At 42.0% G+C, this 27,514-nt stretch overlaps 1 protein-coding gene and 1 non-coding gene across 5 annotated transcripts in view; one reads left to right on the top strand and one right to left on the bottom strand.

Annotated features, from left to right (window-relative positions):
* TAT (tyrosine aminotransferase) overlaps positions 1-27,514 on the bottom strand; it is a 54,091-nt gene that overhangs the window by 19,672 nt on the left and 6,905 nt on the right. The window lies entirely within an intron of this gene.
* On the top strand, positions 3,585-3,688 carry LOC147353531 (U6 spliceosomal RNA). Its single transcript, XR_015146753.1, has one exon. It is a non-coding gene; the product is annotated as a U6 spliceosomal RNA (small nuclear RNA).

Raw genomic sequence — 27,514 nt, 5'->3', positions numbered from 1 at the left:
AAGGGAGGGAATCATCGATAGGGGCCAAACTACAGTGAATTACCCAAGTCTGGGAACATCAAGTTCCCACGAGACTCTGACGAAACAAAGACGTGATGGGGGTCTCTAGTGATTGAGAAGAGTACCATAGGGTACACATCACCCTCCATGGGAGGACTGGGAGGGAGAGAATAAAAAAGAACAACATGGTTACCAAAGGTGAAAGAGGGTGGGGTAGGGTAAATTAGGAGTTTGGGATTAGCCGATACAAACTACTATACATAAAATAGATAAACAACAAGGTCCTAATGTATAGCACAGGGAGCTGTATTCAATATTCTGTAATAAACAGCTATAACAGAAAAGAATAGGAGAAAGATATATATGTATAACTGAATCATTTTTCTGTACGCCAGAAACTAACACTAACATTACAAATCAACTACATTTCAATGTAAAAAAAAGAACAAGTCAGGATAATAGGATTTCAGGTTTGAACCAAAACATGGAGAGAGGTGGGGCATTGTGCCTACTTGTCACTTAAAGCCCTTCTACAGCAAGAGTTCTGCAACCAATTTTAATTAATAAAGTCACTCCATAAGTATCTATGAGCCACACACATGCCTAATACTGGGGAGACAGCAGTGAAAGAACAAGGCAAGCCCTGCCCCTACATTCTTGGAACTGACATTCCTATGGGGCAAGAGAAGCAATGAACAAAGAAACATATGTCAGGAGGCATCAATATCACAGATAAGAATGAGGCAGAGCATGAGATTAGACTACTGGTATTTTGTGTAAGATCATTAGAACAGCTCCCCACTGCCTACACCCTCCCTGAGGCAGTGACATTTAATGGAGAAAGGAAAGAAGAGAGAGAATGAGTGCAGTGGATGACAGGAGAACAGGCATTCCAGGCAGAAGGAACAGCAGGGCAAAGCCTTGAGGTGGGCTGGCGCCTGGTGTGTTCAGGGTGTGGCCAGGCCAGTGGGCTGAGTGAGCCAAGGAAAGGGCGGCAGCAGATGGAGTAAGAGAGAAAGTGCTTTAGTCTTGCTTCTGAGAGGACTAACTAGGGACACTGGTTTAAGACAGGAAAATTTGTTTCACCGCCCCAGACTGGTCCTCTGGCCCCAACTCACTGTCGATAGATGTCTTTAGACGTGAGGAGTTAGGAATGTCAACTGCATCAGTGCTGACCCCACGAAAACTAAAATAAAACCTGCAAAGTGCTGTTGCTGGTGGGTCAGCAGGATCACCTCATTCTGTAGTTGCCGGGCAAAGGCCAGAGGACCAGACAGAGATGCAGGGGGAATTAGGAGGTTATCCTTCTGGTTGAGTCTGTAGAGAACTGGGGCTCTGCTGGGGAGAACCCTGCAGTCACCCCCAGGAAGTGAGTCCACCAGAAAGGGACTTTACACGCAACCTGCTCCATCTCTCCCAAGGCTCTTCCAATCGAGCTGTTCCCTTGGCTGTCACCTGAGAGTCCTGCAAAGTGCTGCTTTGAGGGAACTATGATATCAGTGGTTATGGTGGTAGGACTCTGACCCTAGGTTTTATAAAAGGAATGGAAAAGCTGTTAATTTATTTTTAAATATCCCACTCTGGTTCTAGAAACTATTAGGCAGTCATAGACTGTCACAGCATGGAAGGATGCCACCCGGGAAGCGGATTGCATGGCTCCCAAGTGCTGGGGCTGGCCTCCTCCCACCCACACTGAAGCAGCTGCCAGCCTTCCTCCTCCCCTCTCCCTGCCCCAGGTAATGGGCCCACCTCTTATATCCAGGGTTTAGTGAGTATCCCTGGAACTTTATGGCAATAGAAGAGGAAAAATTGGAAACAGTGACAGATTTTCTTTTCTTGGGCTCTAAAATCACTGCAGACAGTGACTGCAGCCATGAAATTCAAAAAACACTTGCTTCTCGGAAGAGAAGCTATGACAAACCTAGACAGCATATTAAAAAGCAGAGACATCACTTTGCCGAAAAAGGTCCACAGAGTCAAAGCTATGGTTTTTCCAGTAGCCATGTATTGACGTGAGAGTTGAACCATAAAGGAGGCTAAGTGCCGAAGAATTGATGCTTTTGAACTATGGTGCTGGAGAAGACTCTTGAGAGTCCTTTAGACTGCAAGGAGATCAAACCAGTCAATCCTAAATTAAATCAACCCTGAATATTCATTGGAAGGACTGATGCTGAAGCTGAAGCTCCAATACTTTGGCCACCTGATGCGAAGAACTGATTCACTGGAAAAGACCCTGATGCTGGGAAAGATTGAAGGCAGGAGGAGAACGGGATGATAGAGGATGAGATGGTTGGATGGCATCACTGACTCAATGGACATGAATTTGAGCAAACTCTGGGAGATGGTGGAGGACAGGGGAGCCTGGCATACTGTAGTCCATGGGGTCACAAAGAGTTGGACATGACTTAGCGATTGAGCAACAATAACTGGCAGCTGAAGGGCTGGGCCTCCAAGTTCAGTCTCTATGTGGAAGTCTTCTGCAGGAAAGTTAGGGAAAGGCAAAGAAAATCACAGAGTTCCCGGCTCCTTGACCCCCTCACCCCCACTCACCTCCCACTCTTACCCCCTCCTCAGGGAAAGGCAGTTTGCTTTTTCCTCTTGTCTCTCTTTTCAATCCACTGCATAGAGATAAACCCTGACCTTTCATTTGATTTGCCAAAAGCCTTTTCCCTTTCTCTCATAAAGAGGATCAAAAACTCTGGTTCTCACAGCTAATGTCTTTAAAATAAACTTTGAGAATCCTTTTTAGAAGTCAGAGCTGAGCTTAGATTCTCCCTCTGCTGTAACACTTCCTGGTCTTCCCTGTAAGATGGGCAACTCTGAGTAAAAGGCAAATGAAGGTCACAGATGATGAAGAAAAAAGAAAAGCATCTCAATGCTCCTTCAAGATAATATTTAATGCTCCATTAACCCTACTACATTTATTATTGTAATACTAACAGAAACTTCTTGAGCATACATATAAAGAAAACTGATGTTCTTTTTTTAAGATGAGTACTCTGGATTGGAAAACAATGTTTTTTCATGAAGTTCCACATACTTAACCATACAACACTAAAAGTCATCTTACTGTATTACAGGAAAAGATTTTTTTAAGTTATTTCACACAAAACTCTGGATGTGAATGTTTATAGTATACTTGTAACTGTCAAAAATGGGAAACAGCATAAATGTCCTTAAGCTAATGAATTAGTAAACAAATATTAGTACATCCAAATAAAGAGAAACTACAGAGCAATAAAAAGGTATGAACTGCCAATACACCATCACCAGGAATGAATCTCAAATGCATTAGGATAAGTTAAAGAAGCCAGACTGAAAAAGTGATAGTATGATTTCATTTGTAGGATGTTCTGGCAAAGGTTGAATTACAAGGAGAGAAAACAGCTCAGTGGTTTCCCAGGGGCTGGAAGTGGGGGAAGGGATGGCTACCAGTAGGAATTTTGGAGGACACTGTCCATATCTTTTTTGTGGTGCTGGCTATATGACTGTACACATTTGACAAAGACTGCAGAACTGTACACACACACACACACACACACAAAACAGTGAATTTTCTACTCCATTAAAAAAAAAATAACCCAGAGCTCACTTTGGCATCATATATACTAAAATTGAAACAATACAGAGATTAGCATGGCCCCTGCACAAGGATGACACACAAATTTGTGAAGCGTTCCATATTAAAAAAAAAAAATAATAATCCATAGGTTTGTTTGAGATTTTCCAGTTGTTTCCCCTCCACTATATTAAAAAAAAAAAACTCTTGACTACTAAAATCTTTAAAAAAAAAAAAAAAAAGTGAATTTTCCTGTTTGTAAAGTACATCTTAATTTTTTTTTTAAGGAAGAATAATAACAGGTTACCTCAAAAAAAAAAAAAAAAAGCTAAAACCAATCCAAACCAAAACACCTGTGCTGAGAAGGATGGCACTGACAGTAATTTTGCAGAAACAGATGGGATGACATCACCTAAAGGGTGGTTTGTTTTTCTTTTAGGAAACAGAAGTGTCCTTTGTGGACAAAACACTACATCCTACCATACATGCCCCACCTCTCAACTTCTCCAAGCTTGGCCACACTGGCTCTTTGGGTCCTTGAACAAGTGAAGCTCATCCCCACCTGAAGACCACTGCCCTAGTGAGGTTTGGACCACAGTTTCATCATTTCCTAAATTGAGCAAATTACTTAACCCTTGTGCTTCAGTTTCTTCATTGGTGAAAATGGGAATAATGATAGCACCGACATCATAGGGTTGCAGTCAGATCTGGTCAATTAACATGCATAAAGGACTTTAACCAATGCTGGAACTGTGCAAATATTTGATCATTGTTAGTGGTTATTACTTCTGGTTCATGAAACTCTTCTTGTCTTTTCTACCTTTCAGCCTTGTAATTCAAAACTGTTTGCATGCATGAATGTGCCTCCTGGGTAAAATATCCTACAAAGAAACTGCGTCCAAACAAATAGGTTATTTCTCGGTAAACAGAGTGGCTTCAAGTTCACTAATAACACTTTTTGTTAAAGTTTTTATTTGATGATAAAAGTAAATATACAAAAAAGTTGTAAAGAAGGTACAGATTTTTCATATACCCTTACCCAGTTCCTGCTAATGTTTACATATAACCACAGTATAATCATCAAAATTAAGAAATTATCATTGATTCAGCCCTTAATTATACTTGCAAACTTCATCTGGATTTCACTCTTTTTCCACCAAAGTCCTATTTCTGTTCTAGGGTCCCATTCAGGATACTACATTGCATTTGGCACAAACAATGTTTTTAAACTATCATTTGACTTAATAATTGTGGTTTTGACTTCTAAAATATGTGAATATAAAAAGACACAAGAGTATATGCCATATTTAAGTTGCAAAGCTTCTCAAGTTCCCTACCCTCATCCTGCCTTATTTTTTCTATATCATTGATTATATCTAACATGCTCTCGTGCGTGTGTGCATGCTAAGTCACTTTAGTCACATCCAATTCTTTGCAACCCTATGGACTGTAGCCCACCAGGATCCTCTGTCCATGGGGTTCTCCAGGCAAGAATACTGGAGTGGGTTGCCATTCCCTTTTCCAGGGGATCTTCCCGACCAAGGGATTGAACCTGCATCTCCTGCTGTTCCAGCATCACAGATGGACTCTTTACCACTGAGCCACTGAGGAAGCCTAACATGCTCTCAAATAACATCAAATTTAAGATGCCATTGCATGAAACATGTATCACCATTTTATGTACGAAAGAAAAATGCCATCAGTTACAAGATGCATCCCAAGTTCTAAGATATTAAGACATAAAAACATGTGTCCTAAAATCTATGAAATATGATCTGAATTTTACATGTTCTATTTATTGTCCTTTACCTCATTGGAATGTTGATTTCTTTGTTCCCCAATGTATCTCTGGTTCCTAGCACATAATGAAAAGAAAGTGAAAGTCACTGAGTCATGTCCAACTCTTTGCGACCCCATGGACTATAGAGTCCATGGAATTCTCCAGGCCAGAATATTGGAGTGGGTAACCTTTCTCTTCTCCAGGTGATCTTCCCAACCCAGGGATCAAACCCAGGTCTCCTGCATTGCAGGCAGATTCTTTACCAGCTGAGTCACCAGGGAAGCCCAAGAATACTAGAGTAGGTAGCCTATCCCGTAGCTATGAGGTTCCCTCATAGCTCAGTTGGTGAAGAATCTGCCTGCAATGCAGGAGACCTGGGTTCTATTTCTGGGTTGGGAAGATCCCCTGGAGAAGGAAATGGCAACCCACTCCAGTATTCTCACCTGGAGAATCCCATGGGCAGAAAAGCCTGGCAGGCCACAGTCCATGAGGTCACAAGAGTCAGATATGACTTGGTGACTAAACCACCACCAGCCTATCCCTTTCCAGCAGATCTTCCCAACCCAGGAATCAAACTGGGGTCTCTTGCATTGCAAGTGGATTCTTTACCAACTGAGCTATAGCACATAATAGTCACTCAGAAAATATGTGTTGAATGAACAAATTAATAATATAATGCCAGCTAAAATGGAGCCCTTGTCAGGCTCCATTTGAATGGTGTCAGGCACCATTCAAAGCTCTTTGCTTATATTAACTCTGTTCATTGTTTAGATCCCTGGTGGGCTATAGTTCAAAGGGTTGCAAACAGTCGGACATGACTGAAGCAACTTAGCACATGTGCATGCAGCAATAATCCAGAGAGTGATATTTTCAATACCTAAGCTAACCAGAACATAAAATTAAGCAACTGGGAAATTGTCTGGCATTCCAGTGTTTAGGCCTCTACATTTCCACTGCAGGGGACTCAAGTTTGATCCCTAGTCAGGGAACTAAAATATGACGTGCCACATGGTACAGCCAAAATATAATCATATAATAATAAATAAATAAATAAAATTAAGCAGCTGAAAGAAAAACCAAAAAAAGAGTATGAGTATCTTGTTTTACAATGTACTGAGAATTTAAAATAATTTTACACATCAACAAATACCGATTGAGTACTTGTACAGTGTCAGCCCATTCGCCAGGCAATCCGTTCCAGTATTCTCACCTGGAGTACCCGATGGACAGAGGAACCTGGCAGTCTACAGTCCATAGGGTCGAAAAGAGTTGGACATGACTGAAGCAACTAAGCACATAAACATTTTACAGATGTTAACTCATCTGATATTCACAACAACAACATGAGGTACGTACTGTTATGAGCCCTGTTTTACGAATGAGAAAACCCAGGTGCCTAAAGGTTAAGGAATTTGCTCAAGGTCACACAGCTACCAATGGCAAAGTCAAAACTGACACCAAGGCAGCTATTCTAGGTATCTGCATTCTTATCCGCCAGACTACATTGCTTCATACCAACTAGAATAGCCTATATTTATGGTACTTAAGTGGTAGCCTGAGCTTCTCTGGTGGCTCAGATGGTAAAGAATCCGCCTGCAGTGTGGAAGACCTGGGTTAGATCCCTGGGTTGGAAGATCCCGTGGCAGAGGACACGGCAACCCACTCCAGTATTCTTGCCTGGAGCATCCCCACGGATAGAGGAGCCTGGCACGCTACAGTCCATGGGGTCACAAAGAGTCGGACATGACTGAGCGACTAAGCACACACACACAAGTGGTAGTTAGTTCAGTTCAGTTCAGTCATGTCTGACTCTGTGACCCCATGGACTGCAGCAGGCCAGGCTTTCCTGTCCACCACCAGTGAAGTTGCTCAGTCATGTCCGACCCTTTGCAGTCCCGTGGACTAGCCTACCAGGCTCCTCCATCCACGGAATTTGCCAGACAAGAGTACTGGAGTGGGTTGCCAGTGTAAAATAACAAAAATCATGAACTTCTGTAACCAAAGTGACCCCCTTACTCTCTGGTTAATTAGGCCTTTGCATTTTCTGGCCAATGATCATCAAGTGAAACAACCTACTTTGGTTGACTTTTGTCCTATTGACATTTGTTGAATGCCCTTGATGTGACTAGTACTGTGGTATGTGATGGGGATAGACAGGTAAGACAGGCTGGGAAACCAATGATTGTCACCATGGAGGTCTGTAAGGAGCTTCAGGATGAGCCCAGAGGAAAGGAGAGGACTTTGTGAAACCTTGAGTGGAAGCTTGAGGGAGGGGTCAGTTTGCCAAATGAGAGCAAAGGAAGGCTAGACTCACTGCCAGGCAAACCTCCTAGCCTCCAGACCTGAGGCTGGGTGGACTCCTTCCCCTCTCTTTACAAAACGATTTTCACTGCCTTGGAACAAGAGATCAGCTCTGGCTGCCTGTCTCTGACACAGAGCAAATATTGAGAAACATCAGACTCATTGACTCCAGTGTTGCACCTTATTGCATGTGCCATGGAAGACATCTCTTCTCCTGCCCCCGACCCCTCAAATGAGCATCAGGTATTCGAGGCAGAGCTAATAAATGAGATGGGATAATTAGAGGCTGCCGAGGGACACAGGGAGTGAGGAAAGAACCAAAAAAGAGTGACTGGAGATTGATCCTGCAAATGTTTCCCACCCACAGGGACCCTGGTCTTGTGGAACTAGTGATGAATATTGCCTGACATCAAAGGAATAATCCATAACTACAAAGCATGTGAATGTTAGCTGTTCTGGGGTCTCCCAGGAACCGTTGTCTCCTTTCTTTAAAATAAATAAAAAATAAATAAAGTTACAGTTTTAGGTACACACACATATATACAGTAGTGTTTTCTCAGATTTTATGTATGATCAATCTATCAAAGTGACCAATGAAATTGCTTATAGAAGTTCCTGATTTTTACTGTTCTATTGATTTTTAACTGCCACTAAGTTCTCACTTAGATGTCAGTGTGCCCTAACATGAAAATTATTAACTGTAATGCTTATGTGTCTTGTAAATATTTGATCAACGTGTTCCTGGCCTGTGCTTTTGCTAAAGTGTGGACTCTAGGAAAGGGTATATATCCCTGTTTCTTTCCATGTTTGTGCATTTCTGAGGGCAAGGGCCATATTTGTTTAACTTTTTTTAAATACAGTTCTAGATAGTTCCATGCTCAAGGGAGTACTTAAACAACCCAGTTTAATCAAGAGGTGAATGTTCATTTCCAAGAGGAAGTAAGATATGAACACATTCAAACATTTTGATGTTTTAAAACTCATAAAAAATGTGATTTACAAGTACCAAATAAATCAGACCAAATATACATACTCATTAATAAAAATGACAATTTGGACAACTTTGTATATTTTGGTTTTTCATCATGGAGTGACAGTCCGAAACTGGCAGCCACAATTTGTGTCTGATGTAGGCAGAACTGGAAGAACATTCCAGCACAATGGTAATATTCCAACTCCAACTGTCCTTTTCCATGCATCTTCAAGTCATGTCTACCATGATTTTTCCCTCTTTTTTAAAAAAATTGCTCATTTATTTGTTTCTGGCTGCTGGGTCTTCATTGCTGCACGGGCATTCTCTACTCGGGGAGGAGTGGGGGCTCCTCTCTAGTTGTGGCATGCGGGCGTCTCATTGCAGTGGCTTCTTTAGGGCCCAAGGGCTTCAGCAGTGCGCTTAGTAGTTGCAGATCCTGGGCTCTAGAGCACAGGCTCAGTAGTCGTAGCCCACAGGCTTAGTGGCTCCACGGCATGTGGGATCTTCCAGATCAGGGATTGAACTCATATTTCCTTTGTTGGCAGGTGGATTCTATACTACTGAGCCACCAGGGAAGCCCTCCCCTTCTTTAAAAAAAAAATTCAAACTTGTATTTTCCCTTCTGTACAAACTATGGGAAGGTTCAGGTGTGAAGTGACACAGAAAAAATAAATATGACAGCTAATACTTACACAGAACTTATTATAAGTCAACCCCAATTCTAGGTGTTTTGCATATTAATCTGTTTACTTCTTACAACAATCCTATGAGGTCAGTTTTAATATTATGTTCATTTTCATGAAGGAAAGCTTTTCATTTCTTTGAAGGAAACAGGTCCAGAAAGATTAAATATCTTGCTCAAGTTCCCAAATTTATCAGGTAGTGGATCTGGGATTTAAACTTAGGTAGTCTGACTCACAGATCTATCTTTTTTTTAATTTTTAAAAATATGTATTTGACGGTACTGAATCTTAGTTGTGGCACACGAGATCCTTTAGTTGCAGCACGCAGGATCTAGTTCCATGACCAGGGATCAAACCCGGACCCCTTGCATTGGCAGCACAGAATCATAGCCACTGGACCACCAGGAAGTCCCTCACAGATCTATCTTAACCACTAATATATGACCAGAAAAAAGCCCTTCAAGAATTTGCTGGTCACCTTTATCTTTACCATGAGTGGATCTGACCTGCGTGCTAAGTAAGTGGCACAATAACTCTCAAACTTCTTAAAAGTTGTGGCCAAATCACACGTGGAAAAATGAAACAGCAATGAAAATTTCAAAGTATATAAAACTTAAAGTTATTTGATATGTTGACGTATATGTCATGTGAATTTTGGTAACATGATACCTTAGAATGGAAGCTCCCAAAAGCTTAGGGACCTGCGATGATACTCAAGCTATTTCTCCAGCTTCTTCCAATCATCTGGCATTTACATCTGCCTCCTCTATGTCCTCTCAGACATAACAGAGTTCACATGTCCCTAGTAGTCAGGCCAGATGGCAGCAGCTGCTGGACACTTCATATGATATGTTGTAGAAACTCTAAACTCTGATTTTTCACCTCACGGGTTGTTGCTATTGTTGTTCTTTTGGTTATTTATAGTGACTTGACTGGACTAATTCTGTAGAGTCAGTTTACCCTACAAAATGCAGCCCCAGATACCTATGGATGGTTTGTTCCTTTTTTCCATTACTTTAAAAGTCTGGCTTCCTAGGAGCTGTCCCTTGATCAGGACAACTTAACACTCAGTACTAATCCAGAAACAACTGGATAGCTGTTCCCGTACATGGCCTTCTGGATCACCAGAGGTCTGTGGGAACTCATCAAGACCCACTATGCCTATCTCGGTTCTTGATTTCACTATCAACTTTCTGGCCAATCTACTGCCCTGTTGCTTGCCTAAACCCTCAGGATAGCTATGGCATTTGCCTTCCTTGTTTGTTTGCTACTAAGATAATTAGAGATACCAAGGGAACATTTCATACAAAGATGGGCTCAATAAAGGACAGAAATGGTATGGACCTAACAGAAGCAGAAGATATTAAGAAGAGATGGCAAGAATACACAGAAGAACTGTACAAAAAAGATCTTCACGACCCAGATAATCACGATGCTGTGATCACTCACCTAGAGCCAGACATCCTGGAATGTGAAGTCAAGTGGGCCTTAGAAAGCATTACTATGAACAAAGCTAGTGGAGGTGATGGAATTCCAGTTGAGCTATTTCAAATCCTGAAAGATGATGCTGTGAAAGTGCTGCACTCAATATGCCAGCAAATTTGGAAAACTCAGCAGTGGCCACAAGACTGGAAAAGGTCAGTTTTCATTCCAATCCCAAAGAAAGGCAATGCCAAAGAATGCTCAAACTACCGCACAATTGCACTCATCTCACACGCTAGTAAAGTAATGCTCAAAATTCTCCAAGCCAGGCTTAAGCAATATGTGAACCGTGAACTTCCTGATGTTCAAGCTGGTTTTAGAAAAGGCAGAGGAACCAGAGACCAAATTGCCAACATCCGCTGGATCATGGAAAAAGCAAGAGAGTTCCAGAAAAACATCTATTTCTGCTTTATTGACTATGCCAAAGCCTTTGACTGTGTGGATCACAATAAACTGTGGAAAATTCTGAAAGAGATGGGAATACCAGACCACCTGACCTGCCTCTTGAGAAATTTATATGCAGGTCAGGAAGCAACAGTTAGAAGTGGACATGGAACAACAGACTGGTTCCAAATAGGAAAAGGAGTACGTCAAGGCTGTATATTGTCACCCTGCTTATTTAGCTTATATGCAGAGTACATCATGAGAAACGCTGGACTGGAAGAAGCACAAGCTGGAATCAAGACTGCTGGGAGAAATATCAATAACATCAGATATGCAGATGACACTACCCTGATGGCAGAAAGTGAAGAGGAACTCAAAAGCCTCTTGATGAAAGTGAAAGTGGTGAGTGAAAAAGTTGGCTTAAAGCTCAACATTCAGAAAACAAAGATCACGGCATCCGGTCTCACCACTTCACGGGAAATAGATGGGGAAACAGTGGAAACAGTGTCAGACTTTATTTTTTTGGACTCCAAAATCACTGCAGATGGCGATTGCAGCCATGAAATTAAAAGACGCTTACTCCTTGGAAGGAAAGTTATGACCAACCTAGATAGCATATTCAAAAGCAGAGACATTACTTTGCCAACAAAGGTTCGTCTAGTCAAGGCTATGGTTTTTCCTGTGGTCATGTATGGATGTGAGAGTTGGACTGTGAAGAAGGCTGAGCGCTGAAGAATTGATGCTTTTGAACTGTGGTGTTGGAGAAGACTCTTAGGAGTCCCTTGGACTGCAAGGAGATCCAACCAGTCCATTCTGAAGGAGATCAGCTCTGGGATTTCTTTGGAAGGAATGATGCTAAAGCTGAAACTCCAGTACTTTGGCCACCTCATGTGAAGAGTTGACTCATTGAAAAAGACTCTGATGCTGGGAGGGATTGGAGGCAGGAGGAGAAGGGGACAACAGAGGATGAGATGACTGGATGGCATCACTGACTCGATGGACGTGAGTCTGGGTGAACTCTGGGAGTTGGTGATGGACAGGGATGCCTGGTGTGCTGGGATTCATGGGGTCGCAAAGAGTTGGACACGACTGAGCAACCGAACTGAACTGACTGAAGATCTTTCCCTGGTGGCTCACAGAGTAAAGAATCTACTTGCAATGCAGGAGACCCAGTTTTGATCCCTGGTTTGGGAAGATCCCCTGGAGGAGGGCATGGCAACCCACTCCAATATTCTTGCCTGGGATATCCCATGAGGAGCCTGAAGAGCTATAGAGTCACAAAGGGTCAGACACAACCGAGGGACTAACAGAGAAAGAGAAGATCCTTGCTGTTTTTTTTAACAAACCCTTGGGCATTGGGTTTCCTCTGTGTCCTGCTCCAAATCCAATTGGTCCCCTCTGGCAATGAGGGTGCTATTTTATAGCTTAGGCCAGCTGTAGTCCATGGGGTCTGGAAGAGTGAGACATGACTGGGAGACTGAACAACAACAACTCTGGTGGAATTACCAGCTGAAGAACTGGGTCCCAGGGTGGGCGCTGTCCCAGACAAGAAGTTATAAGCTCTCACTGCTCATACCTGATGCTGAGTAGTTTTTCCTGAATAAACACTTCTCAATTTGTTGTACACCTCTGCTCAATTTCCAGAATCCCTAAGTGGTTGTTTTTGATCATTTTATTCAGTTTTGTTATTGCTTTGAGGGGAGAGGATTTGTCACGTTCCTTGCTCTGCCAGTCCAAAGTCCTACTCCCCTCACTCTCAAATACAATCAACCACACAGTTCTAGCAAATTTACTTGTCATAGATCTCTGAAATCCACTTCCTTCTCTTTATCTCCACTACCTCCTCCTAGTCCCAGCTACCATCACCTCTTAAGTGAACTATGTGTAATCATCTCTTTGGAAATCTACGCTCATTCTAACTGTTCTCCATGTTGTAACCACTCATATGGTCCAAAGGTATTTTCTGATCATGTCACACTTATCTCCTTCACCCTAGCTTAAAATCTTTGACTGACTTCCCACTGCTCTCAAGATAAAAAGTCCCTAGCACTCTCTCAGAAGACCTGAGTTCTCTAACTGCTCATGATAGGGCTTCTTTTTCCTAGACTCACTGATCTTCCCATCATTCTGGGATTATCCCCATCTCCTTTCTATCTTAGGGCTTTTGCACTTGCATTTTCATCCACCTTGAACTCCCCAGTCCTTCTTTATCTAGCTAAGGCTCACTCTTACCCCATACTGCAAACATCATTTCCTTGGGGAAATCTTTCCTAACATGCCCTATGTCTGCTCCCACCAGAGTTTACTTCTTGGCCCTAATTGCAAGTGTGATATTACATTTATGGTGTGATTGTTTCTTTGTTTTCCATTGCCTCCTTCACTGAATTGTAAAATCGTGAAAGTAGGAAACATATTTACCTCTACATCTCCAACACTGAGCTCATAGGATATGCTCAATTCAGAATGAATGCATGTTATCACCCAAAATACATCAGTTCAGTTCAGTCGCTCAGTCGTGTCCGACTCTTTGCAACCCCATAAATCGCAGCACGCCAGGCCTCCCTATGCATCACCAACTCCCAGAGTTTACCCAAACTCATATCCATCGAGTCGGTGATGCCATCCAGCCATCTCATTCTCTGTCGTCCCCTTCTCCTCCTGCCCCCAATCCCTCCCAGAATCAGTCTTTTCCAATGAGTCAACTCTTCTCGTGAAGTGGCCAAAGTATTGGAGTTTCAGCTTCAGCATCAGTCTTTCCAATGAACACCCAGGACTGATCCCCTTCAGAATCAGAATGGACTGGTTGGATCTCCTTGCAGTCCAAGGGACTCTCAAGAGTCTTCTCCAACACCACAGTTCAAAAGCATCAATTCTTCGGCGCTCAGCCTTCTTCACAGTCCAACTCTCACATCCATACATGACCGCAGGATAAACCATAGCCTTGACTAGACGGACCTTTGTTGGCAAAGTAATGTCTCTGCTTTTGAATATGCTATCTAGGTTGGTCATAACTTTCCTTCCAAGGAGTAACCGTCTTTTAATTTCATGGCTGCAATCACCATCTGCAGTGATTTGGGAGTCCAAAAAAATACAGTCTGACACTGTTTCCACTATTTCCCCATCTATTTCCCATGAAGTGATGGGACCGGATGCCATGATCTTCGTTTTCTGAATGTTGAGTTTTAAGCCAACTTTTTCATCTCCTCTTTCACTTTCATCAAGAGGCTTTTCAGTTCCTCTTCACTTTCTGCCATAAGGGTGGTGTCATCTGCATATCTGAGGTTACTGATATTTCTCCCGGCAATCTTAACTCCAGCTTGTGCTTCTTCCAGCCCAGAAATACATCACTTCATGGCAATTCAATCTAAATATCAAAGGGGACATAAAAGCAAAGTTCTAAACTTGATGTTATTGAGAAAAAAAAGATTTAATATATGTATTATAAAGGAAACTTGTAGAGAAAAAGGACCTGATAAACAAGAAACCCAACTATTTTTATCACACAAAAATCACTCCTCATATTTTAATATAACTTTTTTAACCTTTTGGCCACACTGTATACCATGAGGGATCTTAGTTCCCTGACCAGGTATTGAACCCCTGCCCCTGGCAATGGAAGCACAAAGTCTTAACCACTGGACCACTAAGGAAGTATCCTGATATATTTTTAATAGATTATATTTTTTTAGAGATGTTCTAGATTCACAGCAAAATTGACCATAAGGTATGGAGATTTTTCATGTATCTTCTGCCCCTACATATGGATAGTTTCCTTCATTATCAATATCAATCACCAGAGTGACACATTTTCTTTTACCAAGAGTGAACCTACATGGACACATCATCATCATCATCCAAAGTCCATAGTTTACACTGTGGTTCACTTTTGTTGTTGCACATTCTATGGGTTTGGACAAACATATAATGACATGTATCCACCATTATAGTATTATAAAAAGAAGTTCCACTGACCAGAAAATTCTCTGTGCTCCACCTATTCATCTCTCTCCACTAATCCCTGGCAACCACTGATCTTTTTACTGCCTCTACAGGTTTGCCTTTTCCAGAATGCCATATAGTTTGAATCATACAGAAAGCAGCCTTTTCAGGTTAGCTTCTTTCACTTAGAAATAGGCATTTATGTTTCCTGTCTGTCTTTTCATGGCTTGATGGCTCATTTCTTTTTAGTGCTGACTATAATGCCATTGTCTGGATATATCCCCCAATTTATTTATCCATTCACCTAGTGAAGAACATCTTGGTTGCGTCCAGGTTTCAGAATTACTGATAAAATTGCTATGTGAAAGTGAAAGTCGCTCAGTCACATCCAGCTCTTGAGGACCCCATGGATTATACAGTCCATGAAATTCTCCAGGCCAGAATACTGGAGTGGGTAGTTGTTCTCCAGGGAATCTTCCCAACCCAGGGATCAAACCCAGGTCTCCTGCATTGCAGGCGGATTCTTTACCAGCTGAGCCACCAGGGATGCCCAAAGATTGCTATAAACAATCTTATTTAAAATCTCTGTGCAGGTTTTGCTTTGTTGTTGTTGTTTGGCCACTAAGTCATGTCCAACTCTTTACAACCCCATAGACTGTAGCCCGCCAGGCTCCTCTTTCCATGGGATTTCCTAGGCAAGAATACTAGAGTGGGTTGCCATTTCCTTCTCCATCTGATCTTTCCTAGCCAAGGTCGAACCCATCTCTTGTGGCTCCTGCACTGGCAGGCAGATTCTTCACCACCGAGTTACCAGGGATGCCCTCAGACTTTGGTGGGACCTAAGTTTTCAGCCCCTTTGAGCAAATACTGAAGAAGGTGAGTGATTGCTGGATCATATGAAAAAGTAAGTTTAGTTTTGTAAGAAACTTCCAAGAAAATTTTTCTAATGGCTTACCATTTGCATTCTCTCCAGCAATGTATGAGGTTTCTGTTATTCTTCATCCTCATCAGTAGTTGGTGTTCAGCGTTCATTGTTCTGGATTTTGGTCATTATAGTAGGGATGGCCTGAGTGTACTTCACTTTGAATTTCCATTTTCCTTATGACATATGATATGGGCATCTTTTCATGTGCTTATTTGCCATCTGTATATCTTCTTTCATGAGATAACCTGTTAAGGTCTTTGGCCCATTTTTTAATCTGGTTGTTCATTTTCTTATTGTTGAGTTTTAAGAATTCTTCATATGTTTTGGATAACAATACTTTATTATATGCATTTTTTGCAAATACTTTATCCCAGTCTGTGGTTCGTCTTCTCATTCTCTTCATATTTCACAGAGCAAAGATTTTTAATTCTAACAAAGTCCAACTATCAATTATTTCCTTCATGGATCATGTCTCTGATGATAAAAAGTTATCACCACACCCAAAGACATCTAGGTTTTCTCCTGCTATCTACTAGGAGTATAAAACTATCAAGTTTTGAATTTTGCATTTAGGTCTGTGATCTGTTTTGAATTAATTTTTGTTAAGAGTGTAAGTTCTGTGTCTAGGTTCCTTTTCGTCTGTGTGTGTGTGTCCAGTTGTTCCAGCACGATTTGCTGGAAAGACTATCTTTGTCCCGTGGTATTGCCTTTGCTTCTTTGCCAAAGATCAGTTGCCTATATTTATGTGGGTTATTTTTGAACTCTCTATTCTGTCCCATTGATCTATTTGTCTATTCTGTCACCAGTATCACACTGTCTGACTGTTGTTGATTTATGCTAAGTCATGAAGTCAGGTAGTATCATTCCTTAAGTTTGTTCTCTTTCAATATTGCACTGGCTATTCTCGGTCTTTCCCTTCCAGGTAAATTTCAGGTTTGTCAATATCTACAAAATGACTTACTGGGATTGCACTGAATCCACTAGATCAATTTGGGAGGAATTGACAATTTGACAGTAATGACTCTTCCTTCCCATGAATATGGAATATTCCTCCATTTATTTAGTTCTCCTTTGATATTTTTCATCAGAATTTTGTATTTTCTTCAAATAAATCTTGTACATACTTTGTTAGATTTGTGTCTTTTCATTTTTCTGCAGTACTAATATAAACTGTATTATGAGGACGGAGAAGGCAATGGCACCCCATTCCAGTACTCTTGCCTGGAAAATCCCACGGACGGAGGAGCCTGGTAGGCTCCAGTCCATGGGGTCGCTAAGAGTCAGGCACGACTGAGCGACTTCACTTTCACTTATGCTTAAATTTCAAATTCCACTTATTCACTACTTGCATATAGGAAAGAGTTGATTTTTATAAATTAACCTTGTATCCTGTAACCTTTACCATAACTACTGCCTTAATTGCTTATTAATTCTAGGAGTTTTTTTGTTTCATATTTTTTACATAAATAATGTCATCTGTGAACAAAGGTAGTTTAATTTCTTCTTTCCCAATATGTATACCCTTTATTTCTTTTCCTTGTCTTACTGCATTAGCTAGAATTTTCAGTATGATATTGAAAAGCAGTAGTGAGGGGGAAATCCTTGCCTTGGTTCTAACCTGTAGGATTACAGAAATGTAGTGGTGAGAGGGGACTTCTGAGTGGGATGCTTCTAGCTTCTCACCATTGAGTATGATATGAGCTATAAGTTTTTTATAGATATGCTCTAAATTCAGGAAATTCCCCTCTATTCCTAGTTTACTGAGACTTTTTATCATAAATGGGTGTTTGAGTTTCTCAAATGCTTTTTCTGCATCTAAGATATGATCATGTGTTTTTCCTTCTTTAGCCTACTGATGTGATGAAGTGAAACTGTTAGTCACAAAGTCGTGTCTGACTCTTTGCAATCCCACGGACTGTAACCCACCAAGCTCCTCTGTCCATGGAATTCTCCAGGCATGAATACTGGAGTGGGTTGCCATTCCCTTCTCCAGCAGACCTTCCTGACCCAGGGATCGAACCTGTGTCTCCTACATTACAGGCAGATTCTTTAACATCTGAGCCACCAGGGACTTGTCTGATGAATTATACTGATGTGATGGATTATATTATTTGATTTTCCAAGTGTTGAACCAGCCTTGCATACCTGAGAAAATTCCCTCTTGGTCATGGCACATAATTCTTTTGATTTGCTAATATTTTGTTGAGGATTTTTTTTTTTTTTTTGAGGATTCTTACATCTGTGCCCATGAAAGAGATTTGTCTGTAGTTTTCCTGTAATCTTTTTATCAGAGTTTGGTATTAGAGTAATGTTGGCCTCATAGAATGTGTGAAGAAGTACTCCCTCTGCTTCCATCCTCTGAAAACAACTAGACTCAATACAATTTTCTTCAATAAATGTTTGGTAGAATTCACCATTGAATCCATCTGGGTCTGGTACTTTCTGTTACATCAATTTGATTTATCTTTTCAAAGAACCAGATTTAACAATACTAATAATTTAATAATATTCCACTAATATCTAAAATAATAATGATATTACTAATGAACAATGATAATGACATCAATAATAATGATTGATTTTAAAGATGAAGATGTTTGTCTATTCAACAAATGTTTGTTGAGCACTTAACTCCATGCCAGGCACGGTCATAATGTAAAAACAACAGCTCCTATGAAGATTCCATGCGGAAGTGAAGTGAGTGAAATTAGCTCAGTTGTGTCCGACTCTTTGCAACCCTATGGACTATGCAGTCCATGGAATTCTCCAGCCTAAAATACTGGAGTAGGTAGCCTTTTCCTTCTCCATGGGATCTTCCCAACCCAGGGATCAAACCCAGGTCTCCTGCATTGTGGGCAGATTCTTTACCAGCTGAGCCACAAGGGAAGCCCAAGAATAGTGGAGTGGGTAGCCTATCCCTTCTCCACAGATCTTCCCGACACAGGAATTGAACGGGGGTCTCCTGCATTGCAGGCGGATTCTTTACCAACTGAGCTATGAGGGAAGGAGGAGAGGTGATATTATCAGGCAGAGGTCATTCATCCCTCTGTGCAAAAGCTTACTTTGGGAAGATTCTGGGGTGGGGGTGATATGGCAGAAGAGACTGCCACCTGCTGGAGGGAACATGTGCCCCAAAGAAGGAAAGGATGATGTGTGAAGAGGTCTGAAGGTAGTAATTAGTGTGCTTCCTCTGTGTATACATTTTACCTGAAGCTGGCTCTTGGAGTCAAGTTGGAGTTCCACTCTCCCTGGCCCAAGGCTGCCCTTTGCACTCAGCCACCATCCATGGGACATTATGAATCACCTCCACCCAATACTACTGACCAAGATGGGGCTGATGACAGGACATCAGTGCACAGAAAGCCTCAAACACAGGTCAGTTGATGCAGGTGCCATTTCCGGGCGAGGCAGTGGTTTCTTTCTGAGTCACTTTTGGAAGCAACATACTGAATGTTTAATGAGATGAAAAAGTCGGAGGAACCTGTTTTTGATTAGTGTACACATTACTGACATCCTACGGTTTAGTGAACGGCTAGGTTTTGCTAGTGCCTGGTGGACTTCTTCACTGGATGCTAAAATGGAAACTATGTCCAGTGATGCTCAGAGGGCATGACAAAGAGCATGAAGGGAGAAGCCTGGAATAGAGAAAAACAATTTCACGGGACTTTGGCCTGCCACGGCCATGTTACAAGTATGTCTCTTTGAGAAAAGAAAATGGCAAGACACAACTGGACACAAAGATCCATATTCTTGAACCCCAGGAATTCCTCTTCAGAGAATTTATCCCAAAGAAGTAATTTATTTCTGCCTCAGCTCTAATACTGAAGGATTGAAAACATCCTAAATACCCACAATTGGGGGACAAATAAGTGAACTATGATGATACAAACTGAAAGTACAGTCGTCCCTCAGTACCCAAGGGGTACCAGGACCCCCACGGACACCAAAATCCAAAGATGCTCAGGTCTCTTACATAAAATGGTACCGTATTTGCATATAGTCTATATGCATCCTCCTGTAAACTGTAAATCATCTCTAATTACTGATAATACCTAATACAATGTAAATGCCATGTAAATACCACGCAAATGCAAGGTAAATAGTGCCAGCACGTGGCAAATTCAGGTTTTGTGTTTCAGAACTTCCTGGAATCTTTTTCCCAATATTTTTGATTTGTGGTTGGTTAAATCTGAGGATGCAGAACCCTGCTGATACCAAGGGCCAACTGTACCATAGATTGAGTGGATTCAACAACCAAAATACATATAAGGGTCTGTTCTGGGCCTCTCTCACTGATCATCTTCTCCCTGTCTCTTCACATTGTTGTCCCTCTATACACATCTATCTCTGTGTCCAAATTTCCCCTTTTTTTATAAAGACAACAGCCATCTTGGATCAGGTCACACCCTAATGATTGCATTTTAAATTGATTATTTTTGTAAAGTCCCTATCTCCAAATAAGGTCACAGTATGAGGTACTAGGGGTTAAGACATATAGGCCGTACTGCGCATAGCTTGCAGGACATTAGCTCCCAACCAGGAACTGAACTCATGCAGTGAAAGTACGAAGTCCCAACCACTGGACCACCAGGGAATTCCCCTATTTTTCTTTTTGAGGGGAGATACAACTTAACTCATAATAGCGTTTTATGGCACAATGCTAAGGGAAATAATAACAACAGCAAACTCTCATTCAGTTCTTTCCCTGTATCAGTGTTATAAATGCTTTACATATGCTAATTCATTCAGTCCTCAAGACATTCCTATGAGGTATCATTATCCTCATTTTGTGCATAAGAAAACTGAGGTATAAAAATGTTATTTTCTCAAGGTCACATGAGTAATAAATGGTGGAATCAGGCTTTGAACCCAGGCCATCCAGCTCCAGAGACCATATAATTAACCTTGTCACCATACTGCAAAATTTCATGTCTGTTAGGATGCCAACAATACTTAAACATGTAAAAAATATTTTTGCAGGCAAAACCTTAATAAAATACACAAAAGTAAAAGCAATTTATAGTCAGGAGCCAGGTTATTTTTATGTAACATTACTTTTACAATTAATATATGCACATGCCTCTATAGACTTTTCCTAAAATCAGAGACTGCTGTGAAAAAAGTCTTCACAATATGGGAAAATTCTTACAGACACTATACACCAAAAGATGAGTGGTGAAAACCATTAGGACAGCCAGTATCCAAGATGGCCCCAGTGATGCTTGCCTGCTGGTAGCCAAGCCTTGGTGTGGTCCTTCTACATTCAATAAGCCCTGACTTGTGTGACCAATAGAATACTGTATGACTTCCAAGGGAAAGGTCAAAAAAGGCACTGCAGCTTCCACCTTTGTCTCTTGGATCTCCAGCTCTGGGAAGTCAGCTGCCACGTCATGGTGACACCCAAGCAGTCTGGTGGAGAGCCTCACTTAGGGATGAATTGATGCCTCCTGGCCACAGCAGCATCAACTTGCCACCCTGTGAGTAATCAACCTTTGGAACAGATGGATTAAAATCTGGCTAACTATAGACTCAGCTACAACCTCATGGGGGACCCATGAGCCATCCAGCCCAGTCATTGCTGAATTTCTGACCCATAGTGTGGTAAACAGAATAATGTCCCACCCCAAAAACGTCTACATCCTACTCCCTGGATCCTGTGAATATGTCAGCAATACATGGCAAAAGTGACTTTGCAGATTTAATTAAGGATCTTAAAATAAGGAAACTAGTCTCAATTATCTGGGTGGGCCCACATTTGGGGCTCAAACTCTAACCTGCCTGGAATTACAGCCTTTGCAACCTTAGGAAATGGTGGATATATGGGAGAGATAAATCTTAATTATGCAAGTAGACAGCTTACATCAAGAGGAGTCCCCCTAGGTTCAAAAGGACCAGGCTTGCCCTTGACAACTCTTCTTTCCTCTAGAGACATGGGTATTTGTGGATGAGGTATAGAAAAATGATTTAACACTTGGAAGTAAAGAAAAAATAATTGTATGTCTTCAACATCACGTGGAACATTGTTTAACAGGCCTGCCCAAAGCTATTGATTCTCAGGACTTCCCTGATGGTCCAAGTGCACTGATAACTTTTATTCTGTGTCACTGAAAACAAACAAAAACCAAAAAAACACACTTAAGTGACTGCCCTGGTGGTCCACTGGCTAAGACTCCATGCTCCCAATGCAGGAGCCCAGGTTCAAACCCTGGTCAGGCAACTAGATCCTACGTGTTGCAGTTAAAGAGCCTGCAAGCCAACGAAGACTGATGATTGCATGTGCCACAGCTAAGACCCAGCACCGACAAATAAATGCATACTTTAAAAACTAAAAAAAAAAAAAATTTTTTTTAAAGATGAGTATTTTTGACAAGAGAAGGAATTTCTCTGGTGAGGGGGGAAGTGGGAAGGTGCTTCTAGGAGAACAGGTCCTGAAGTTCTAGACAAGAGACATCGTTTCTGTTTTTCATGCCTTTATTGATCCCCTTTCTCTTTAGTCCATAGGTATGATTAAGTCTCTCCTTTCTAGAAAACAGCTCCCCTTCCTTCTGGCTGTGGTGTTGTCTCCTACTCTTCTCACCTGAGAATGCAATCTGGTTCCTCCTTAGCAACCCTCTCATGATCTAGCCAAACTCATTGTTGTTGTTTATTCACTAAGTCGGAGAAGGCAATGGCAACCCACTCCGGTACTCTTGCCTGGAAAATCCCATGGATGGAGGAGCCTGGTAGGCTGCAGTCCATGCGGTCGCTAAGGGTCAGACTCGACTGAGCGTCTTCACTTTCACTTTTCACTTTCATGCATTGGAGAAGGAAATGGCAACTCACTCCAGTGTTCCTGCCTGGAGAACCCCAGGGACGGGGGAGCCTGGTGGGCTGCCGTCTATGGGGTAGCACGGAGTCGGACACGACTGAAGTGACTTAGCAGCAGCAGCAGTCACTAAGTCATGTAAGACTCGTTGTGACCCCATGGACTGTAGCCTGCCAGGCTCTTCTGTCCAAGTGATTCTCCAGGCAAGAAGACTGCAGTGGGTTACCATTTTCTTCCTCACAGGTTCTTCCTGACCCAGGGATCGAACTTTCGTCTCCTGCATAGCAGACATACTCTTTACCACTGAGCGACCAGGGAAGCCCAAACTCACTAACACTGTCCAAATACAACAGACACTTTCCAATCTTGAATTCACTTAGCTTTCTGTAATAAAAAATATTTATAGCTACCAATATCTGACATTCATTGAGCACCGGACACTGTTTTAGGTATTTATCTTTCATTGAGTGACCATGCTCTTGGTCACTTGGCACTTACTGATTGGTTGCTCTTTCTCATTTACTATATACTTCCTTCCAACAGTGTTAGTTGCTCAGTCATGTCCCACTCTTTGTGATCCCATAGACTGCAGCCCGCCAGGCTCCTCTGTCCATGGAATTCTCCAGGCAAGAATACTGGAGTGGTTAGTCATTCCCTTCTCCAGGGAATCTTCCCAACCCAGGGACAGAACGCAGGTCTCCCACATTGCAGACAGATTCTTTACCATCTGAGCCACCAGGGAAGTCCAAGAAAACTGGAGTGGGTAGCCTATCCCTTCTCCAGGGGATATTCCTGACCCAGGAATTGAACTGGGTTCTCCTGCACTGCAGGCAAATTCTTTACCAGCTGAGCTACCAGGGAATCCCCTTGCTGCTGCTGCTGCTGCTGCTGCTGCTAAGTCGCTTCAGTCGTATCCGACTCTCTTCGACCCCATAGATGGCAGCCCACCAGGCTCCCCATCCCTGGGATTCTCCAGGCAAGAACACTGGAGTGGGTTGTCATTTCCTTCTCCAATGCATGGAAGTGAAAAGTGAAAGTGAAGTCGCTCAGTTGTGTCCGACTCCTAGCGACCCCATGGACTGCAGACTACCAGGCCCCTCCATCCATGGGATTTTCCAGGCAAGAATACTGGAGTGGGTTGCCATTGCCTTGTCCGGGGGAATACCCTTAACATTGCCTAAATCAACTTTCTTTCCATCCACAATGCCTCGGCTTGAACCAGCTCTCCTCCCCAAACCTCCTAAAAGGTTATTTCTATAGCAAATTTGACTAGATACTTCCTCATAAAAAGCCATCTGTGGGTTCTGCACGACTTGTGGTCACAAACCTAGCATGCATGCCAATACACAAATATTTATTTATAAATTATATCCATGTACCACTGTAAATTATATCCATGTAGCCTACCCTGGTGTCTCAGTAGGAGAAAATCTGCCTGCCAATGCAGGAGACACAGGTTCAATACCTGGGTCACGAAGATCCCCTGGTGAAGGAAATGGCAACCCACTCCTGTATTATCGCCTGGACAGAGGAGCCTGGCAGGCTAGGGTCCACAGGGTCACAAAAGAGTTGGACATGACTTAGCAACTGAAACAACCACCACCACTGTAAAAATATATTGCTTATATTTATGTATAATGAATTAAGTATAGAAGAAAAATTCCCAAAGAAATAGCATTTACAAATTAAGTACAAGTTCTCATTTCTTTCCCTTCAGTGCAGGAGGGGTTTTGTGCACTTGCTCAGAAACCACAGACCCATAGCAGTTAAATTCAAGAACTTATGGCTGACTTTCAAGGTTTCTCTCAGTCTGGCTCCTGCCTGTCTCTTCTGTCTCTTTTCCCTTTGCTTCCTCTCTCACTCCTAATGGTGTGGTCCAAATGGAAGGATTTAAACTTCAAGCTCCCCAGATGTGCCTGCTTTCCATTTCATGCCCTCTTAGAAGGCTGTCCCCTGCCTTGGCTCCCCCAAGCCCCTCAATCTTATTTATTCTTCAGGCACTCCCTCTGAAAAGCTGTTTTTGTGTTACTTCTGCCTCATACTCCCTCAACACACCTCATACACATCTCTTCTTTCGTAGTCAAACACAACATGGGGACTTCCATAATAGTCCAGTGGTTAGGATTCCGTGTTCCCAGGGCAGGAGCACAGATTCCATCTCTGGTCAGCGAACAAGGATCCTGCATGCAGACTGGCCCAGTCAAAAATAAATAAATAAACAAACCCACAATGTTTACCTCACTTCCTCTCTCATTAAGCTGTGAGCTCTGTAACTGTCTTGCTCACTTAGGAGTCCACAGTGACTTATAAACAATAACAATGACAGTAATAACAGCCAGTATTTGTATAGTGTTAATATATGCCAGCTATATATTAACTTGACTCCAGTCAAGTTGCTGTACACATATTTGCTTTATTTAATCCTATGAAACGGTATCATTATCCCTGTTGCGCATATGAGGACACTCGGTCACAGAGAGACTAAGTAACCTCCAGAGGTCACTTATGTAATAGGCAAAGTTCAGGAAGTACTGGACTAAACTGAACTGCATCCTTTCTATCCACCTGTGATGAGAGTACAGTCACCCAGGCCCAGGAGAGAAAGAAAAGTGAAGTCGCTCAGTTGTGTCCGACTCTTTGTGACCCCATGGACAGTAGCCTGCACCAGGCTCCTCCGTCCATGGGATTTTCTAGGCAAGAGTACTGGAGTGGGTTGCCATTTCCTTCTCCGGGGAATCTTCCCGACCCAGGGATCGAGCCCAGGTCTCCCACATTGTAAGCAGACGCTTTACCTTCTGAGCCACCAGGGCCCACGAGAGGGTGTATAGTAAATGTGGGCAGCCCTAGCCTGGGCCTCTGCTGCCCCCTGCTGGCCAGATCTGCCCTCACTGCAGGCTTAACCAGTTCCCAAGTCCCCTCTGCCACCTGAGCTTGAGCCTGGGTTCTGACACACACAGGATCTTTTACAAGGGGGAGAGGAGGCCATAAGATCACGCGGAGAATATACACAGATGTCTCCTGATCCTCACACATAAAGGCCATCTCCCTGATGAGGAGCCGAATGAAACCTCTCTGAGTTAGAACTGAGCAAGCAAACTCTCTGCCACCAAACACCACAAAATTTACCGAAAACCAACACAAATGTTTATTTTTTAAGAAAAAAATTAGGTAACTATTTGGATTATTCTTAAGTTAAACTTTTTTAGGATGGAGAATTGAACGCTAATTTGTATTAACAGATTGGTTTGCCAATGGGTTGCCCCATGGAACAACTGAAAATTACTTACACCGAAGCTCCATCTCAAGCCTTAGAACCACTGGTGTTTTACTATTTCTCCATATTCTACATTTTCCCAAACCCCCAGATCTCTAAGACCCTTCAGCATTCCACTTTTCCAGTTCAAGCAAAGGCAATGCCTTTCCATTTCTGCTTCACTAGAAAACTAAGCTATTTTTTAGAACTCTGTGTATTGCGGGTAACTGATAGTGATGAAAAGAAAATTCTTGTCTGTAGACATACAAATTCTATCCTGTCTGATGGAGGCTCAATTGATTTTCCTCTCCCTCTCTGGAAGAAGTAAGTTTTTCCTCCTTTGTACATTGATTTCCTTATTCCCGATCTATAATGAGTATGTTCTTCAGATTTTCTCCTGAACCTGCTGTAACACTGGCTGATTCCCTCAGTGATTATTGAGTTAAATAAAATCTTTAGCATGTGGCCATTTTATATCTGAATAAGACTTGTAATTTTACCTCTTTTGGAATATCATCTCTAATACCCCAATGGCAAGTATTTTCCTTCTCCCTACTCTTCAGCCATCTGCTACCGTGCTCTTTGCTTTAGGTGAAAACTCAAGAGGGTTTCCTCAGAAAAGGGTCCCTCCCTTTAAACCTTCTGCCATATGCATAATGTCTAACCAAGCACTCCTGAAATAATAGTGGAGTGACCAAAGTATGTTACATTTTTAAGACAAAAGTGAGGTCAGGGCATTGGTTCCAAGTCTTCTACAAAAACTAAGATAAAAGGACATAAATTTTAAATTAAATAATGAGCATCATATTTTTAACTCTCAAATACCTTACTTATTTACTTATTTCTTCCTTACCTGTGTTGTTGATGGATTTAAGAAAAATTATATACATTAGGATTGTTTTACTTTTAATGCACTTTATGCCATCTTACACCTAATTCAAGATGCCATGGAAAATATAAGGTCTCTGTCATCTTCCTGAGTAGACAAATTCATCGAAGAACTACTATTATTTACTCAACAATTACTGGGACTTCCCTTGTGGTCCAGTGGCTAAAACTCCGAGTTCCCAATGCAGGAGGCCCAGGTTTGACCCTTGGCCAGGAAATTAGATCCCACATGCTGAAACTAAAGATTTCGTGTGCCACCCGGTGCAGCCAAATCAATAAGTAAATAAATATTTAACAACTACTTATTGAGCACCAACTGTGTGCCATGCATAATGGCAAAGGCGTCCCAGGCAGCTGACAGACTAGAGAGAAGAACAGACAACAGAAACAAATGTATAATTTCAAATTCTGAGACCGACAGATGAAATTCCTGTTTTCCATTCTTCCCTCACTCATGGTTTTATGCCCCAATTTTTAGCTAGGTACATAGCTACACTTCCCAGCTTCCTTTGCAGTTAGCTACAGTCATGTGATTATCTTTT

The sequence above is a fragment of the Bos grunniens genome, chromosome 18 (assembly GCF_055505025.1).
Source record: "Bos grunniens cultivar Pamir isolate PY7600 chromosome 18, Bosgru_T2T1.0, whole genome shotgun sequence".
Classification (NCBI taxonomy): domain Eukaryota; kingdom Metazoa; phylum Chordata; class Mammalia; order Artiodactyla; family Bovidae; genus Bos; species Bos grunniens.
The sequence above is the reverse complement of the archived record's forward strand: the minus strand, read 5'-3'. Positions and strand labels throughout refer to the sequence as shown.